Source organism: Rhinolophus ferrumequinum, chromosome 22, assembly GCF_004115265.2.
Source record: "Rhinolophus ferrumequinum isolate MPI-CBG mRhiFer1 chromosome 22, mRhiFer1_v1.p, whole genome shotgun sequence".
In the NCBI taxonomy this organism is placed as follows: domain Eukaryota; kingdom Metazoa; phylum Chordata; class Mammalia; order Chiroptera; family Rhinolophidae; genus Rhinolophus; species Rhinolophus ferrumequinum.
The window spans coordinates 4,391,712-4,411,161 of record NC_046305.1 but is presented as its reverse complement, the minus strand read 5'-3'; the positions used below and the strand labels follow the sequence as shown (position 1 = coordinate 4,411,161).

General features: G+C 51.6%; 1 long non-coding RNA gene across 1 annotated transcript in view; it reads left to right on the top strand.

The window, feature by feature from the left end:
* Positions 1 to 15,511, top strand: part of LOC117014496 (uncharacterized) — a 101,021-nt gene extending 85,510 nt beyond the window's left edge. The window contains exon 3 of the long non-coding RNA XR_004421535.1: positions 15,410 to 15,511. This is a non-coding gene — a long non-coding RNA (uncharacterized LOC117014496). The remainder of the gene's footprint in view (positions 1 to 15,409) is intronic.
* The last annotated feature ends 3,939 nt before the right edge of the window (positions 15,512 to 19,450 follow it).

Genomic DNA, 19,450 nt, shown 5'->3' with positions numbered 1-19,450 from the left:
TCAGACCTGAGCCCCTCAGTGGATGGAGCTGGACTCTGAGTGGAGCACAGGTGAAGGAGAGAGCGCCATGACAGGGAGGGGCGCCTGGGCCCCCTCGCTCCCACCTGTAAGCCATGGATTTTCCATCTGCTCAGAGGGAACAGTAAAGCCTGCCTGCCTCCCTTTCAGCGTCCTGAGGATCAAGTCAGATAATGTATATGAAAATGTTCTGGAAAGAAGAAAGAGCTCTGCCAGGATAAGCAATTGTTTTTATTCCAAATGATAAGGCAAGGGTGAGATTTCTACGCAGTCATTTGTGTGGGATGTTCTTTTAAATCCTGTTTGTTTGAAAAAAACAAAAACAAATCTGGGCCTGCCCTCCAGAAAGAGTGGATGAGTGCCGCCGGCCTGCGTCAGCCCCCACGCGTCCCCCTGGGGCTCAGCTCTTCTGTTCCTCGGTGGCTTGTTTGCACGTGGGGTGTGCTGCTTAGCTGAGCGCCCTCCGGCTGGGACGACCTCTGGCATGGCTCAGGATGGGGCCACAGCCTTGCCGAGAGCAGGGTCCATGCCGCTTGGCCATGAGGCTGAAGCCACACGCCTCCAGAGATCTGTGGGCACCATGGGGAACAAAGGGAGGTTGGGTCAGTAACGTGGTTTGTTCAGGACCTGAGTGGAGGGCAGTCGGCCCTCGTATTTGTAGAACGCGCCTGCAGAGGTGCCAGGAGCAGTCGTTACTTGACGCCTCACCACATAGCTGTGTCTCTCGAAGGTTTTAGTATTCTTGTTTTTAAAAGGAGGAAAGTGAGGCTCAGAGAGGTTAATAACCTGTCCCAGGCCGCACAGCTCAACAGGGACTGGCAGAACTGGCACCAGAACTCGGATCTGTGTGGTTTCAGAAGCCAGGCCCTTTCGGTGACACTGTGTGCCTTTCCACAGAGGGGTGGAGGGGCTGCAGGTTTGGCCCCTTCCCTCAGACGTGAGATCTTAGGCAAGTCATTCACACGTCTCCCATCCATTTCCTTGGCTTCAAAGGCAGTGAGAACTTGGTCCCTCGCTGGGTGGTTGTGAGAATGAAGTGAAATAATGTCTGTGGAGTGATCTGAATGCTGCCCAATGTTGTATGCAAACGAGGAATTCCTGTTCTAAGTTTGCAAGTGTTGCTTTCATCCTGTGACTCCCTTGCTCAAGAACCTTCAGTAGCTCAGTCTTCCTGACCCAGTGGAGGTTCGGGCCTCTGAACCCCCATCCCTGGGGCTGTCACGGTCCCTCCTCCAGCTTGCCTTCCCTGCGCCCTTGTAAATGGCACGTCCACTTCTGAAATGTCCTCCCGGCCACCTCTGTGCCAGCCTGGCTCTCCCCCCCTTCCCGTAAAACATGGTTCGCCTCCCCCAGGAAACACTGCCTGGCAGCCTCCGCTGACTGTGCTACGTGGCTCCCACGTGCTGCCTGGCCGCTGGCTACGAGTGCACTTCAGGTGTTTCGCCAGCCTGAGCACTTCTCTTCAAGGAGGTTTTGAAGGGTTGAGCGCATGGGTGGGGATCATCCTTGCATGTCCTCATCGTGCTTCGTATGGTACTGAGGATCCATGAGGAACACTCAGAAAATGTCATCTGGTGGGCTGCTGCCGCTCACCCCTTTCTCATATGGTGCAGGTCGTGGAAGGGCCCGCGGCTTCTCCAGTCAGCCCCCTGCAGGCCCCCTCTTCGGCAAGAAGCATCTTTGCTTCTCCTCTCTGCCTGGCCAGACCCTCTATCCTTGCAGAGCTAGCTCACAGCGCAGCTCCTTGCCTGAGGACACTGACCTGTCACTTTCCGTACCCCGCACTGCGTTCAGTGCCACCTCTGGGCGCTGGGCTATGCCCTGGCGTGTCTTCTAAGAACCTCGAGAAAAGAGACTCTTGATCTTCCATGGGCACGTAGTAGGTGCTCAGTTCTTACGCTTTATCAGGACCAGACACTGATCTCAAAGAAGGGTGAGACGAAATCTGCACGCTTCCCAAGTTCTTCTTAGTATTCAGAGTGAAGGGACAAGTACCCACGGGAGGGAAGGGAACAGACAGCCCGGCCTGCTGTCAGTCAGCAGTGTGAACTCCACGGGGCGTGTTCCCTCAGCTCTCAGAGCCTCGATTTCTGGGGGTGTGAGTCGCAGATGCCAGTAATAGACGTCAGTGACAAGGCCGTGGTGAGCATGGCTGTAAGATCCGTCTCCGGTTCTGCCCTCAATCCCATCGCTCCGATCCCGGCTTAGGGGACCCCGTCTTAGACCTTCCCCGCAGGCCGAGGAAGGCCTGGCGCTGTCAGGAGCTGTGGCGCCCTCACTGGCCTCCTAGCACTTCTAACAATCTCTAACGAGTGGCTCTGTGGACGCGTGTCTTGTGTTGCCTACTAGAATGTGAGCCCCTGAGGGCGGGGAGCAGGCCAGTGCCACCCACCCCTGTGTCCCTGACTCCGAGAATAACGCCTGGCACACAGCAGGTGCTCAGGGAATGTGGTTTCCGTTCTTTCTCTTTCCTCAGCAAATAGCATGTTGCCCGTCTCACTGTGAGGAACAAAAAGGCCCTGTGTGAGTCTAAGGAAGCTCCTCTGTACCTTTGCACATAGAGAGGAGCATGTACACGCCAGGAAGAGGCTCCGTAACATAAACACTTTTCCATCAGAACAACAAAGATGGGACGGGCGCGCAGGTGCTGGTGACCTTTTCATCTGAAGCAGCAGAGCGAATGCCCCATGTCTGCCTAATGAACTGGTGTTGGGGTGTCCCCCACCTCAGCAGCTGGATACCGGGGTCCCCCAGCCAGGGGCCAGTCTGGCCTCTTCCCAGCCGACAGCCAGGAGTGTTCAGGGCTGAGCAGTTTGGGGACAGCAGCCTGGTCTTGCTCCCCTCCCGTGCCCACCTCCCCAGCGCCCAGTGAGTGCCAGCCTGTTCCACACCTGGGTGTGTCTCGGTCGTGTCAGTGCATTGCCCTGTGGCCTTTTTCGCCAGTATGTGCACAGGACAGTGGATGTGATGTGTGTGTGTGTGGGGGTGGGGCAGGGAAAGTTCATTAATTATTATTTTTTTGTGTGAGGAGAAACGTGGAGGAGGACAGAACAGAAGAGAGAGGGAAAGGCAGAGGCAGGGGAGGAGGAAGGGGAAGGTGGGGGGGAGAGAAACGATGCAGCACAGGGTGGTTTTAGCCGGAGAAAGGTTTGAGCTGGTAGAGAGGAGCCCGGTGAGAGGAGCCTGCAAGTACAGGAACACAGGCAAGAAGAAGGCGAATAACTGGGGAGGGTCCGAGGTGACCCACGTCCTCGCTGGCCCAGGACTGAGGGCAGAGGCACACGGGCACTTCTCCATGGGGTGCCGTGGGGTCTGGATCAGCCAGGCAAGACGTGAACCTGCGCGGGGCTCCATGATTTCATCAGCAGCCCGGTGTGGCAGGGCTGGAAGTGACAACAGCAAGCAGTGGGGCGGGGGCTGGAGGGGCTGTGGGTGCTGTGAACCGCTCAGATTTCTCAATTATTTCTTTAGGGGACCCACTTGGGCTGAGTGAGCAGCTGGGGCTCTTTAGTTCTGGGGGGAGGAGGTCCCACGAGAGGTGCTGCTGGTCATCCTGTAGTTTGGGGATGGGGACCTGAGTGATGACTGTGCGTCTAAAACACAGAAACAACGTCACTTCCCTCCCAAGCTGGTGGAGCAGGTCATGCCAATACACGCCAGTTTTCCAAAAGCAGCAAGACAACAACAAAGTGGTCAGACGTGTGGGTCTGCGGTCGTGTGCATGTGTGTTGTGTGGCGGGGGGAAGCGGCTGGAATCCCAAATCAATAAAGTAATTGAGTTATTTCCGTCAAGTGTTTAAGGCTGTTACTTTAAGTGAACCCAAGGCAGTTGGCTGTTGGCTGTAATCACTCTGGGCTCATTGGGTATATTGATCTCTAGCTGCGCTATCTGGTGTTTTCGAAACATCAGCGGAAGTCTCCCCCACCCCCTCGCTCCCTCTGTCCTCCCCACTTCATCCCCAAGGCTTCCTTCTGGAAAGCAAAACGCCCTTCTCCCTGCGGGCTGGGCTGCGAGTTTTCCAGCGCACGTCATCCATGTTTGTTCTAAAAGCAAAATGCAATTTTCCAACACTCTTCACACACACACACACACACACACACACACACACACATATGGCCTCTGTCTCAACAATGTGCTTTTTAATATAGAAACGCAGCAAAGACAACAGGCTCACTGTAGCCCTGCCATCTCCTAGGGCCGAGAAGCCATTCCCAGTCCAGCGCGAGACATTGTCCCCATTGAGGCTACGCTCCAGCTCCAGGCCGCTCACAGTCCCAACCTTTGTGACCGCCGAAGAATCGTGGCCTGTGCACATCCCCTCGGACTCCACCCTGCTGGCCCCCAAAGGTCACTGACAGTGACGTCATGGAAAAGCATGTGGTCAGAGAGCCCATCCTCTGCAGAAGCTCTGGACATTGTTGACGGACACCCCCGCCCACTGCCTCCCGCCAGCCCCCAGCCTGGGAGCATTTCTCCAGCTTGGAGGTGGTGCCCACGGGGAGGACTCCACCCAGGCCTGAGTGGCAGGAGTGGGAGAGGCTGCTGAGAGGGCGTGGGCGTCCTGTCACTTTTTCACTGTTCGTGTGCACCCACCATGGCAGCCATGGGTTCTGAGCAAGCTGGACCGAGATGCCTCCCCTGAAACACTATGTTCATTACACACAGGCACACGCACACAGGCACACACACCCCCTGATCTTACACACACACATACACACACACACGCACACAGGCACACACACCCCCTGATCTTACACACACACACACACACACACGCACACACACAGGCACACACACCCCCTGATCTTACACACACATACACACACACACGCACACAGGCACACACACCCCTGATCTTACACACACACACACACACACATACACACACACACACGCACACACACGCACACACACACACACACCCCCTGATCTTACACACACACACACACGCACACACACAGGCACACACACAGGCACACACACCCCCTGATCTTACACACACACACACACACACACGCACACACACACGCACACACACAGGCACACAGGCACACACACCCCCTGATCTTACACACACACATACACACACACACGCACACAGGCACACACACCCCCTGATCTTACACACACACACACACACACGCACACACACAGGCACACACACCCCCTGATCTTACACACACATACACACACACACGCACACAGGCACACACACCCCCTGATCTTACACACACACACACACACACATACACACACACACACGCACACACACGCACACACACACACACACCCCCTGATCTTACACACACACACACACGCACACACACAGGCACACACACCCCCTGATCTTACACACACACACACACACACACGCACACACACACGCACACACACAGGCACACACACCCCCTGATCTTACACACACACACACACACACGCACACACACACGCACACACACACCCCCTGATCTTACACACACACACATACACACACACACACACGCACACACACACGCACACACACAGGCACACACACCCCCTGATCTTACACACACACACACACACACGCACACAGGCACACACACACACGCACACACACACGCACACACACAGGCACACACACCCCCTGATCTTACACACACATACACACACACACGCACACAGGCACACACACCCCCTGATCTTACACACACACACACACACACATACACACACACACACGCACACACACGCACACACACACACACCCCCTGATCTTACACACACACACACACGCACACACACAGGCACACACACAGGCACACACACCCCCTGATCTTACACACACACACACACACACACGCACACACACACGCACACACACAGGCACACACACCCCCTGATCTTACACACACACACACACACACACGCACACACACACGCACACACACACCCCCTGATCTTACACACACACACATACACACACACACACACGCACACACACACGCACACACACAGGCACACACACCCCCTGATCTTACACACACACACACACACACACGCACACACACACACGCACACACACAGGCACACACACCCCCTGATCTTACACACACACACACACACACGCACACACACACGCACAGGCACACACACCCCCTGATCTTACACACACACACACACACACACGCACACACACACACGCACACACACAGGCACACACACCCCCTGATCTTACACACACACACACACACACGCACACACACACGCACAGGCACACACACCCCCTGATCTTACACACACACACACGCACACACGCACACAGGCACACACACCCCCTGATCTTACACACACACACACACACGCACACACACGCACGTGTACCTTGATCTCCCCCACCAGCCTAACCCTCTTTGTAAGTGACAGCCTCCCCCAGTTGAAACCCCTTGAGAGGTACCATTAGCTGGAGCCCACACATGTCTCCCTGAAAGTTTGGGGTACAAAACTCATGGACGCTCGGGGGACTATACAGAGGATCCCAAAGAAAACAGCAACGTTTGTATTAAAATTGCATTTACCAGGCACCGCCCATGTCTTAAGTACCCCACACACGTTAGTGCCTGCACGTCCCACCGCCCTGGAAGGAGGTGCTTTTGCTCCTGTCACTGGTGCAGAGGTGGAGGCGGCACGGTCAGCCCTGGTGGTGGGAGCGAGGCCTCTGGACTCCACACCTCAGACCCTTTGCTCTGTCCCGGGGCTTAGCAGCCGTGACAGGCAGCTTCAGAAGGGAAGGGTGTGAGTGAGTGTGAGTGAGTGTGAATGTGAGTGTGTGTGAGTGAGTGTGTGTGTGAAGGTGTGTTTAGACAGTTTAAGGACCCCGGAGGCCTGGGATGGGTGAAATGGTGACATGCTTTGCATTTTGTTTTGGTGCCACCTCTCTGATACACGTCCTCTCTTTTCTTCTTGGAACCAGGGCCTTTCGACATATCTCTGCCCACGGCCTCCACTGTGGCTCCCAGCACCCAATGACCCCACTGCCACCAGGAACAAGTCCTGCTGTCACTGTGGTCCCAATCCTCCTTTCCGTCCCCTGCCTTCGTCCCCACTCACACCACTCTGCAGGCCTTACCGGGCCTGAAGCATCCACGCACGCACAGCGTCTCCAAGCTTTGAGTGGGCTGTGCCCTTTGCCTGACACATCCTCCCCCCTCGCTCATGTTGGGGACCGCCTATGGTCTCCTGAGTCCCGCCTTGTGACACCGTCCTAACCCATCCCCACTGTCTCCCCGTACCCACGGCCCATCCGGCCTTGCCCTCCATGTGTGCTGGCGTGGAGGTTGGCTGGGCGAGAGAGCAGAGGCTGGGGCAACACTGGGAGTCTCGCCACCCTCCCAGGGAGACGGGCGGCAGGGCAGGGGATGGACGGGGGTGTGTCTGGCGCCAGGAGAGGGTCTGGACGTGGAGGCTGCAGACGTGGAGCTGGTGACTGTCCGAGGCAGCCTCCGGGGTCTGCTCATGGCAGGGGACTTCCCTAGAAGACCTTTCGAAGACCCTTTCAACCCTTTAACCTATTCTGTTCTCGCGGTGGCATTCTCCGGGTTGCTCAGAGGCAGAAGCTCTAAAAATAGAAAGCCTTATTATTACAGATTAAATTTCTTTCCACCTACAGAATTTTCTGAGAGTAAGAAGAGGAAGGCTGCGTGTGTGCTGAAGTGTTCAGGGAGCCGGGATGTATCCAGAGGGGAGGGCAGGGGAGGGGGCGTAGGGAGTGTGAGGGGAGCCAGGTAATGAGAGGGAGGGGGAAGGAAGGCTGACTGACCAGACGGGTGGGCGGGGAGCCTTCCCGGAGCACGGCGCTCCCAGGGCGCAGGCATCCCCCCAGCTGGGGATGGGGCCACTGAATGCGGCCTCAGGGCACTGCCTGCCTGCCAGCCTCTGTCCCATCACTCTTCCGCCTCCTGAGGCAGTGCGTGCTCCCAAAAGTCCATCTGCAAGGCTGACAAGGGCACCCAAGGAGCTATAGAGTCATATGAAGAGATGAGTCCAAAGAAGAGAAGCAATGGAAAATACTGTTATTTGTACATTCCTGGTTTTTAAAAAGGTGATTCCCCAAACTGGGTCAGTGTCAGGTTCCAGAAACCCGGATTCATCCCTGTAGCTCTGCCTTAGAGGAGCCGAGAATAGTTTTACTGCCTCTTTCTTATGACCCGAAAATCCCGAGTCACTTTCCCTGTGTTTCCGATGTCCTCTCTTCCCGGGGCACCTTCCTCCGTGTCCCATTGGCACCCACTGCAGGGCGTGGTGGTCAGGCTGGAAACCTGGCCCTTCCAGTACCTGGCTTGGGGTACAGGCCTCATGCATGGAATGATTTCAAATTGCCATTTGTCCACCGGTAGCAAAGGATGGAATAACAGTGTTTTCACATAGTTTGACCCAATTCCTCCGAGTTTTCTCTTCTGCGAAAAGGAGGTGATAAAGGAGTTGTTTCCTGGGTGCAGAGTTTCAGTTTCGCAAGATGAAAGGCGTTCTGGAGATGGGATGCACAGCAACGGGAATGCACTGTTCAAAAAACAACATTCAACTGAATAAATGGTAAAGATCTCAGTGGCTGTATTCAGGGATTCAGGAAGCGGGCAGCCTCCCGTCCAGCAGCCAGACCGGAGCTCCCGGAGCTGTGCACAAGGAGAGACGCACAGGCAGAAGGGAGTAGGGACACGGAAGCTACACGAGGCAAGAGGCGGGTTGGTTATTACAAAGTTACTTTCTTTTTATAAAGTTACTTTCTTTTAGGGGACGCAGGGCTCTATCCCACAGAGACCTAACTCGCTCATCAGGCGATTCCAGGTGGGTTGGCTTCAATCCCATTTCTGGGAGAGCTGAGACTGTAATTAAATCTCCGTTTGGTGACGTGGGGCTTAGCATAGGTGACTCCATTTGGGGCCTGTTGTCTTGTTTTTAACAGGACTTAACACTACTGGATTGTACACTTGAAGATGGTTAAGGTGGTAAATTTCACTATGTGTGTTTTAGCACAATTGAAAAAAACAGAGATAAAAAGTCTGTCTCACCTGATGGTGGTGAAGATGGACTAAGACGGTGTGGAAAGTGCTTTGCACAGTTCCTGGCAGGCGGCGAACACTCAGCTCAGTAACAGTGGCTTTCATTAGTAGTATCAGTATTAATAGTTTGTTGTTCCCCAAATTGGCGTTCTCTTTCTCCAGGCCACAGTCAGCTTGTCTCTCTGTAGTTAGGGAAGGAACAAACAATAGAAGGTCATCACTTTGTGGAATCTCCAAAATATTCCTTATTGACATCAGGCTCTCCCTTAAGCAGGAGTCTGCTTCTCTTTATAATAACAACTGCCAACACTCAACACAAATGAGCTCATTGAAGCCATACAATACCCCAGAGCATGGGCATAATTCTTTTCATCACTTGCCTGAAGTCACACAGCTAGTAAGTGACAGTCCAGATAAGGCCATTCTCTCCAGAGTCTACCGTTTTGACCGCTAAGTCATGTGGCCTACACCCCACCCACCATTGCTTTAGAGTCTCTTTAAATGACCGGTTCCTCTTCAGCTGGGCCACCTGAAATGCTTAGGTGCTATTCTCCTGTAATGCCAGCCGTCACCTCCCATCTACAGGATATGAGAAGGGCACACCTGTGGGGGGTGCTCCACAGGTCGCTCGTCCCTCACAAGACTGCTCTGTTCACACGTGCCTCCCCTCAGAGCTCTGCGGTGGACTCCTGTAGCCCAGAAGTTCTGTTTATTTAGTTTTGCATGCTCTTCACTCCCTAATTAATTAAAGTAATATGGACACAGAGTAATAAATCCTAGGACAATACAGAACAATAGAAGATGAAAAGTGGGACCGCCTCTCCCCCGTTTGCCTGCGCCTGTGTTTTAACTATTTCTGTTTCTAGTTCTTCGGGTGGTTATTTACAAACTTTAACTCCAGTGCTTTTGTATGTCATCTTCTTGTTTTTTTTTTCCCAGTACTTTTGTATGTCGTCTTCTTTTTTTCCCCCACTTTCAGTGGTTTTATTGACTTCTCACAGTAAAAGAGGAACAGTATAACACATTTCCAGTAACTGTGTGTTTGCTCCTAATTTTGCTTCTTTGTGGTTATTTACCTATGTCATTTGAAGTAATATGTTTAGATTTATACTTTAAAAAGATTACATTTCTTGACATTGCAACTTCAGACAGGATTTCCTGATTCTGCCCTGTAAAATAAGGAACCCACCACCGTGTTCCACGTTCTAACTTCTGTCAGCTGTTCCATTGCTCTTACGCTGTGGGTTTAAAATATTGACATTCCGTTCTGAAGCTACCATTAGGTCCTCTGTGTTTTGTTTACATGTTGATTTCAGAGATTGAGAATCAATGAGTATTTACATTATGAATTTGTAATTCTTATTCTGTTTAGGACCACGTAGTGACCCATAGAAAAGACGCAATTCAATTATCGAAGTGAGTCAACATGGAGGTCGTTAGACAGAAGTGGCTTTACGGCCTTGATAGGCTGTGTAAGCAAACCAAAACCTAAGCCAGAGTCAACTCCTATCAATGTGTGTGTATCGGGGAAATGAAATTTAAGGACAACCAATCACAAACAGCCAACTAGGCAACCCCCTAAGTTTTAGCCAATCAAATCATCTCCTTGCTTTGCTTCCACGTCTACTCCATAAAAGCCTCTCCTCTAGTTGCTGTCTGACAGGCACCCCAGCAACTTCCAGTTTGGCACTGCCTGATTTGCTCAAATAAACTCTTAAAAACATTTAATGTGTCTCAGTTGATCTTTTAACATATATGGTTAAAACTCCTCCATTCAAAGGAGAATGCTCCCAGACTCAACATGAGCTGTTTTCGTACATTCTATCCATGCTCAGTATCATGATACATTTTCATTTTTGTATATTTGGGCTGTGACTTTTTAATACAGCTCTTTGCTAATTTTATTTTTCCTAGTATTCCTAATGACCTTGATTTCTTCTTGTTCACAGTGCTGTTCTTTTACCTTATCGATAAGATCACCCAGCTTCTAATTCCAATAATGGTTATAGGAAATTTCCTTGACTCTTGAAGGTATTCTTCTCAAAGACCTCTGCCCTCATTTTCTAATGTGCTCGGTTCCTTTCTAGTCCCCCTGGAGAATGGTCACTCGAGGATTTCAATTCATTTCACTTCTGGGTTACTTCCACTTTTCTGGGTCTCGTATTCTCCTCTCTCTTAGATTTCTGTTTCGCTTGGCTGGAGTGTGCTATCAAATGATCATTGCAGAAGGGTGAGTTGAAGGTGAGATTTCTGGGTGTTTGCATGTCTCAAAGTCTCCCCTCCCCCGACCTCCTTGAATGGTTTGGCTAGAATTCTAGGTTTAAGAAGATTTTTCCTCTCTGCTTTGACCTCTAGCATACAGTTTTAGTGATGACAATCTGATATGTGTTGCTTTATAGGTAGCCAGTTTTAATTTTTCCTAAATGCTTAGGATTTTTTTTTTTTTTAAATCTTTGGTGTTCTAAACTTTAACTAGGCTGTATTTGGGTGGTAGACCTAGTTTGTATTTTTTTTTTTTGTAAGTTCCAGGCATTTGTCTTCTTTTCTTTCTTTCTCTTATTATTTTCCCCCTTCCATTTTCTCTGTATTTATTTCCCGGAAGTCTCATTAAATGGATGGGCCACTTACTGGATTGATCCTCTAAGTCTCTTAACTTGTGAAATTTTCCATTTCTGTCTTTTTTTAATCTGTCTTTACACTTAATGGGATAAATAAATGTAAAATTTTGATGAGATTTTATGAGAAATAGGGTTTTATGAGGGAGGATAGCTGGGAGGCCAAATTTAGATTGGAGTTCTGGGAGGGCTTTTCTGAGGAAGTGACATTCATACTGGGTCTTGAAATATGGGTTGGAGTTGCCTGGAAGAGTGGCTATAAGAGCTTTCCAAGCAGAGGGAGCAGCACATTTAAAGGCTGGGGCCAGGAAAGGCTGGGGCGTGTTTTAGGCGCTGAAATGAGACCTGTGTACCTAAGACACAGTGATCAAGGGCCAGAGTACATGAGTTTAGGGTAAAGAATAGCCAGAGGCTGGGTCGTGGGGACCTTGAAGATCAAGTTATGGTAAGGGAAGTTATTTCTCGGTGCAATGATAAGTCATTAAAGGATTTTAAGCTTCAGAGTAATATGATCCAATTTACACTAAAGCAGAACAACTCAGTCTATAGAGTGGCTAATGGAATGGAAGGAGTAACGGTGGAAACAAGAAAGAAGTTAGGAGGTTTTGTAGTCGTCCAGGCAAAGGAAGATGGTAGACCAAGGTGGATACGTTGAGAGGAAGAGAAGAACTGACAGGATTGCGTGGTGGATGAGATATAAGGGGAAAGGGTTTCACGGCTGACTCTGAGATTTCTGGTGTGAGCAATGTGGTAGGTGGAAATGCTATTAGGTGACGGAAGACCCCAGAAGAAACACAGAGGGGAGGGAAGACCATGAGTTTAGCCGGGTTATGTCAGGTGTGAGACATCCCAGTGCTGATGGCCAGTCGGCCTCTGAGTACTTGGATCTGAGGAGATTCGTGTGGGAGGCGAAGGCAATTGCTTCAGGCAGGAAATGGAAGAGTTAATAGTGTTGAATGCTGTCACCCTGCCAAACAGACCATAGCTGAGACATAGTCATTCAAATTTGAAACCGAGATTTTTGATGGCCGTGGAAAGAGTGGTATTATTAGAGTGGTGATTCTGGAAGCCAGACTTTGTGGGTTAAGAAGTAAGTGGAAGGTGAGCAAATGGGCTGGGGTGGGTGGGAGAGGGAGGCACAGACAGCACCTTCAAGGAGTATTGACTCTGAAGGGGAAGAGAGGACAGAGCTCAAGGGACGTGTAGCATCATGTGGGTTTCCACAGCAAAACGATTCATTAGACTGTGAGCCCCAGAAGGGCAGGAACCACGTCTTACACCTCCTTCTCTCCTCTGGGCTGACACGGTGGCAGGAATACAGTCGTTGATCAAACCGTGTTCACTGAACCTGCTGGAATACGCAAAGCCTTAGCAAAGAGAACTGTTCTACCAGCCTTGGGAGGTAGAGCTGGCTCAACACTCGGCCTCCAGGGCTGCAGCTGACGTTGACCACAGGTCCAGGTAATGGCAGAGTGGTGACAGTCATGACGTGTGTAAGTTCTCCTTGTCAGCCTGGCCTCTGGGAGGTTAGCCCGCTGAAGGTTCTACTCAGGAAAAAGTAAAAGGAGCCAGCGGCTGGTTGGTAAACCCCAGGTCCTGGCTTCAGAGGTGAACAGTCCTGTCAGGATTTCTTGTACCGAGGACCCACTATGCACTGATCCTCGTGCCGTGGGTTTCACATGTTTTCTCATCATTTCACAAATCCTTCATACTCACAACTATCATTCACATTTCATAGATGGAGCATGAAAGTTCAGAGAGGGTAAGCCTGTCTCCTAAGGTCGTATGTGTCGTAAATAGCAGAGTTAGGATTTGAACCCAGGTCTTCTGATTTCATGGGACGACACTCACCCTACAAAGGCACATGGAAACGCAGCGGGGCAGAAGAGGAACGACATGGGCTTTAATGGCCCAAAAACTCCTGATGGTGTGTGTGTGTCTTTTCAGTGACTTGTGAGGGACATGAAGAGCAGATGGTAATTAAATGATCACGGGTGGGAGGGAAAGGAGGGGAGAGAAGGCGGGTAGCTGAAGAGATTGATTCCTTAATGGATGAGAGACTCTAATGTAATTCAGGTGAGTGGACCCCGGAGGGGCTGTGCCAAGGGATTCTCAGGAAACCCTGCTTTTCGGCCCTACCGCGTAGCTTTCTCAGGGAGGTGAGGATTCCAGGCTTTTTTTGGTTTGTTTTGTTGTTCCTGTGCTCTGGCCTTATGAAATAAAATGTATGGAGGGAAGGGGTTGTGATCTGTGACATATTCATAGCAAAAACAAACAATTCAGAAGACTAGAGAATATTTTTGTTTAAAATATTGACATGATTTTTCTCATTGTAAATGTCATCGCTAATAGGGAAAGGTAATCGAGAACTTGTGAAATATTGAGAAGTTTGCAGAAGAAAATAGACGTCCCCTTAAAATCCCACAACCAGTTCATCATTGTTCTAATTCTACGATAGTCCAGTCTAGAGAATATTTTCGAAAAAATGTAAAGCTCCTTTACATTCACATAAAATATTGACAGAATCCGTAAGTCATGTCTTCTTTTCCCTGTAGGCACGTCTGATCTTAAACTAATGGAAGAGTCTAGTTTTTCTTAAAAATCATAGAAAGGGAATATTCTTAGCCATCCATGATATTCCTTTCCAGTGGCCCCCACACGCTGGCAGCCAAGGAGCCTTTCAGTTTCCTAATCGAAACCTTCCTGGCAACAGCAGAGATGTCTGTATATTCAGTAAACACAAAATGGCCACACTCACTGTCTATTTTCCCGAAGGAGCCCAAGCCAGTGGATGAGATCAAACTAAGAAGGGACCACGCTCTCTTCATCACCGTGATTGTCCTGGGGCCTCAGCTGTAGCTGGGGAACTAGCAGGAGGTGGAAATAAAGTGAAGGTTAAGCAGGAGACACTTGGGGGCCGCTGGAAGGGGGAGCTCTTTCAGTAACAGAATCATAGTAAAGGTCTCTGAACAGATGTTCTCTCTCTTTTTTTTTTTTTTTTTTTTTAAAGATTTTATTGAGGAAGGAGAACAGGACTTTATTGGGGGAATAGTGTGCACTTCCAGGACTCTTTTGTCCCCCCAAGTCAAGTTGTTGTCCTTTCAATCTTAGTTCAGCTTCAAGTTGTTGTCCTTTCAGTCTTAGTTGTGGAGGGTGCAGCTCAGCTCCAGGTCCAGTAGCCGTTGCTAGTTGCAGGGGGCGCAGCCCACCATCCCTTGCTGGAGTCGAACCAGCAACCTTGTAGTTGAGAGGATGCGCTCCAACCAACTGAGCCATCCGGGAGGCAGCTCAGCTCTAGGTGCCGTGTTCAATCTTAGTTGCAGGGGGCGCTGCCCACCATCCCTTGCAGGATTCGAGGAATTGAACTGACAACCTTGTGGTTGAGAGCCCACTGTGGGAATTGAACCGGCAGCCTTTGGAGTTAGGAGCACAGAGCTCTAACCGCCTGAGCCACCGGGCCGGCCCCTGAACAGATGTTCTCTTGAAGAAAACCCAAAGGTCTCATGGCTCCCTGGTGGCCAGAACCCAAGATACCAAACTGGCAGAAGCTAATGCAAGTCCAGTTTCTGGAACAGAGAGGGACGCATGAGGCAGGAATCCTCTTCCGTGCCCATCTGACACGCTTTCCGTTGCATTGGCCACTACCTGTGCTGTGCTGTGCGTCTCAGACGGCCAGGTGGTATTTTCACAGGGTGACGGTATGGAAACTAGCGTTGGTTTTGACCTTCTCTTCACAGTGCGCAAACTTGCTAGTTCGTCCCGCTGTTAGGACTCTTGGAAAACATCGTCAACCAAGGGGCCATGCCGAGTTACAAGAGAACTTTGGAAACTCATCCATCAGTGAGTACAAAAAAGTAAATAAATAAATGCGTGTTTCTAATTTTTTTGTAAATTCACAACTTGGCTTTATCCAGATTTTTGCACATGTTTATATCTTAAAAAAACAAAACCGTTGGGGTGAGCAACTTAAGTCCACAGGGTGGTCCTAAATTGCAGTAGCGGCAGGAAATCTGGAGATGCTGAAGATACCCTCCAGGTAGCAGGGCCCAGGCAGAGCGGCCACCTGAGAGCAGGAAGCCCCGGGACTGTTTGTTTGCTCCCTGGTGCCGCTCTGTGTTTGTCACGTGTGCATTGTCCTCCACCCCCTCCTGGGTGCGTGCCCACCCCCCTTCCCATCTGCAGGCTCTCTATTCTTATCAGACGCGGCTCCTCTTCTGCACATCACATAATGCCCGTTGCCATAGCACCCGGGCACTTCCCGGTATTAAGACAGTCTCTTTATTAGGAAGTCTGCCCCTCCCCGGAAGCCGGGCGCCTCGAGCGGGTTGACAAGATGATGAACCTGTGTCTCGGGAGGCTCAGGGGTTTGTCAGGGGGTCAGGCGGATTTGCCAGGTCAGAGAGCGTGGCCGGCAGGCCCCACTCCTGGCCGCACGTCGCTGCTGAGCGCGCCTGAGACTCACGGCCACATCTCGTTTCATGGCCTTTTTCTTCCATCATCACCCAGAATAATTATATTAATACGTGTTATCACACTTCACACTTTACAAAAAGGCTGTCCAGTACATGCCTTCTGTAAGCCCTCCCTAAGGATTTTGTGCTCATTTTAAAGGCCGAGCACCCTGGAAACAGATATTCAGAGGGGTCTGACTGTTCAAAGTCATGCAGTCACTCAGGGGCAAAGGTAAGACTCAAACCAGACCCACTGTCCCCATGGCCACTTCTCTCATCATAGACACAGAGGTGAGAAATAATTGTATGCCTCATGCACAATGGGTGCTCAATAATTATTTATTGATTTATTGGACTAAATGTGTTGGCTTTTGAATCAAATGTGATGGCACTGACACACCACCACTGGCTTTGGGTTGATTTCCCAGTAGGGAAACTACTTTTCTTACCTTTTTTTTGAGCACCTACTATGAACAAGGCACGGGTGGAAGTGTGAAGTGTTGGAGGTCCACACCTGTGTTCTCAGACGGTTCTCAGATGGTGGCGGTGGATGAGACTGGGCCACACACAGAGCTCCTTAGTCCACAGAGTGCGATGGACGCCAGCCCTCCTTTCACCGAGTGTTTCCTGCCTGCCAACAGTGTCCTGGGCTTCAGGGATGGGTAGAAGAGGTTCGGGTCTTGCCCTCATGGGGCTTTCTATCTGCGGCGGGATGCAGGTGTTGCACAGACAGATACATAGTTATTTAATTGTAACTGTGACCTGTGCTGGGTGTATAATAGGAGCACAGAAATGGAGGTTCTGACCTTGGCTGCGGAACAAGGCGGGGCTGTGGCATGGAAAGCTCCCTAAGGAAGAGACTGATCCAACCAGGTGGGCGACATGCTCGCCCTGTCCTCCCCCCCGAAGGAAACTGAGGTCGCTGCCCTCATCACAAGTAGACCAGGCCCTGTGTGGAGGCCGAGGAAACTACAGGCATTAAAAAGTGAAGGGCGTGAGAGCTGGGTTCTTAGCAGCACACACTCAGGTGAGCTTCATGCTGAGAAACGCCCGCGGTCACAGGGCTAAGTGGTTGGCGGATCAGGACAGAGAGGTGGGGCTGGGAGTTCCAGGAGCAGGAAGAAAGAGAGAAAGAGATACAGAGACACACAGAGAAGAGAGGAGCAGGGAGTAAAACAGGAGACAGGGACGGCCTGGCTGGGAAGGATCGGAAGACAAGCGAGGACTCAGCTGGAGGAGGTGGGCCGTGAGGACATGGCTTCCGGGAGCGTGAAGCAGCTTCAGCCAGAGCAGGGAAGGAAGGAGCGAGCGAGGTGCGTTTGTCTGGAGGCTGGAATGTGCTCCGTCGGGGGAGGGCTGTAGGGCGTGGAGAGGTGGCATGGACCCCGTACCTCTGTGGGCAGCAGGGGCCATGAAGAAGACTCGGTCCCAGGAGGCAGGCACGTCAGAGCTGTGCGTGAGGACGGATGTGCCAGGAGAGACGGGTGGGCAGCAGGATGGCAGCCGCCCTTCGCCTCATTCACAGCAGCTTCCTGGTCTCCCACAGGCAAGCTGAGCGATAACTGGAAGTTTATCAGTCCTCTGCCCACCCTCCAGTGGGAGAGGCTGATCAACTAGCATTCGTCGTGACTGCCTTCCTTAATTACCAAGCATCACTGAGGCACAGACAGAGCTCCTCCCTGCCCCTCCAAGGTGAGGAAATAAGGGGTGTTGGAGAACTACTCGTGGGATGAAGTGACTCCCCTCCCTTTATGCTTTAGTCTGTGGTGGCCTGAAGTCCTTGGACCTATCTCCACGTGCCAGGATGTGAAGGGGGTCCTCTCTGATTTCATAGCCCTCCAGGCTTGGCTGGCTGAGGTCGGCACAGTATGTGGACAAACCCGTCAGCACAGGGTGGCGGCAGGAGGGGGCCATATCAGCCCCTCACATGGGCTTTGATTTGGCGACAGAAAGGCTCCGTTCCCCAAATATCTGGGCCCCGGCCTGCTGTTGTGTCTGAAATTCCACCTGGAGAGTTGTTGCTGGTTGGGCAACTTCAGAAATAGTGTTGCACCCTTAACAGCTGCTCAGGGTGAAGTCACAGCCCCCGCTGGCCCCCCTGCGTCCTCCAGCTCTGTCTCTCTAACTGCAGACCTGGGGCTGCTACTCGCCCGGCCCCCTGCATCCTAACTGCTTTGAACTATTTCGTATCTCTCGGGCCTACTTTCTCCCAACTAAGTCTTTCCAAGAGCCATAGCTGCAGGCCAGCACCACCTCACCCCCATGCTCAGCCCGTTTTCCAGAACCTTCGTCTGACCAGAGCCTGGGCCTCCTGCTTGCCAGGCACAGAGGGCTGGGCAGTTGGGGTCTGCAGCTATGAGGCCCCGTGGAGTGTAAGGGACGAGCACAGGGGTGAGCCAGCAGACCTGGTTCCTAGGCCCGACCCCACTGCTTATGCGCTGACCCTGGGTCATCAGTTAGGCCATCGAATGGCGGTAACGCTGGCCGTGCAGGTACCTGAGAGGCTCCAGTGAAAAGTCTCCTGGTAACGGGGTGCACAGCCACTTAAGGTTCGGCCTTCCTCAGATACCTTTCTGTAAGGCTGTGATTCTTGAACTCTATTGCTCGTCCACCTCGCCTGTGGAGCTTGTTAGATACACGTGTCCGGGCATTCTCCAGCTCCCAAGACTCATTCAGAGGATCCAGGCAGGACCCAGGAATCGCTGTGTTTACAAGCCTCCCAGATGAGTCTGACGTGGATGGTGGTCAGACCCTTTGAGCTGCAGGGGGTGGGGTGGGGGACAGTCCCAGATCTTCTCTTCCCCAGCTAATTCAGTTCCGTGTCCCACGGCTGATACCGGCTAAACTGGGTCTGGTATCTTTTCTAAGGCTGATAGAATCCACTGACTACAGAGGCTTCGTAAGCCCTCTCTGATACTGCTAAGTATTCTGACTGCACAACCCCTCCCTGTGCCACACCCTGCCCCCCAGCCAGCTATTTCTCTGCCTTTCACGGGTTCTGTTCATTTTTGCTACTGGGAAGAGTGACCTGAGTGCCGGTGGGGAATACAGCTCTCACTCAGGTCCTTCCAAACTAAATGCTTTCTGGCCCTTGGGGACTCGTGGCTGGAATTAGGGGTGGTGACACAGGGTTGGCTTTCAGAGCTGCCGACAGAGCTGCGTCTCAGCTGAGCACGAACTCGAGACCTGCCCCGTTACAGAGAAAAGCATCACAGCAGGTTAAGTCTCACGTCCTAGTCGCCAGTCCTGTCTGACTGCAGCCCCCTTCATTCTGCTTTGAACAGTATTTCATACCTGTGTACATAAATAAGCTACAGGTACGTCTGT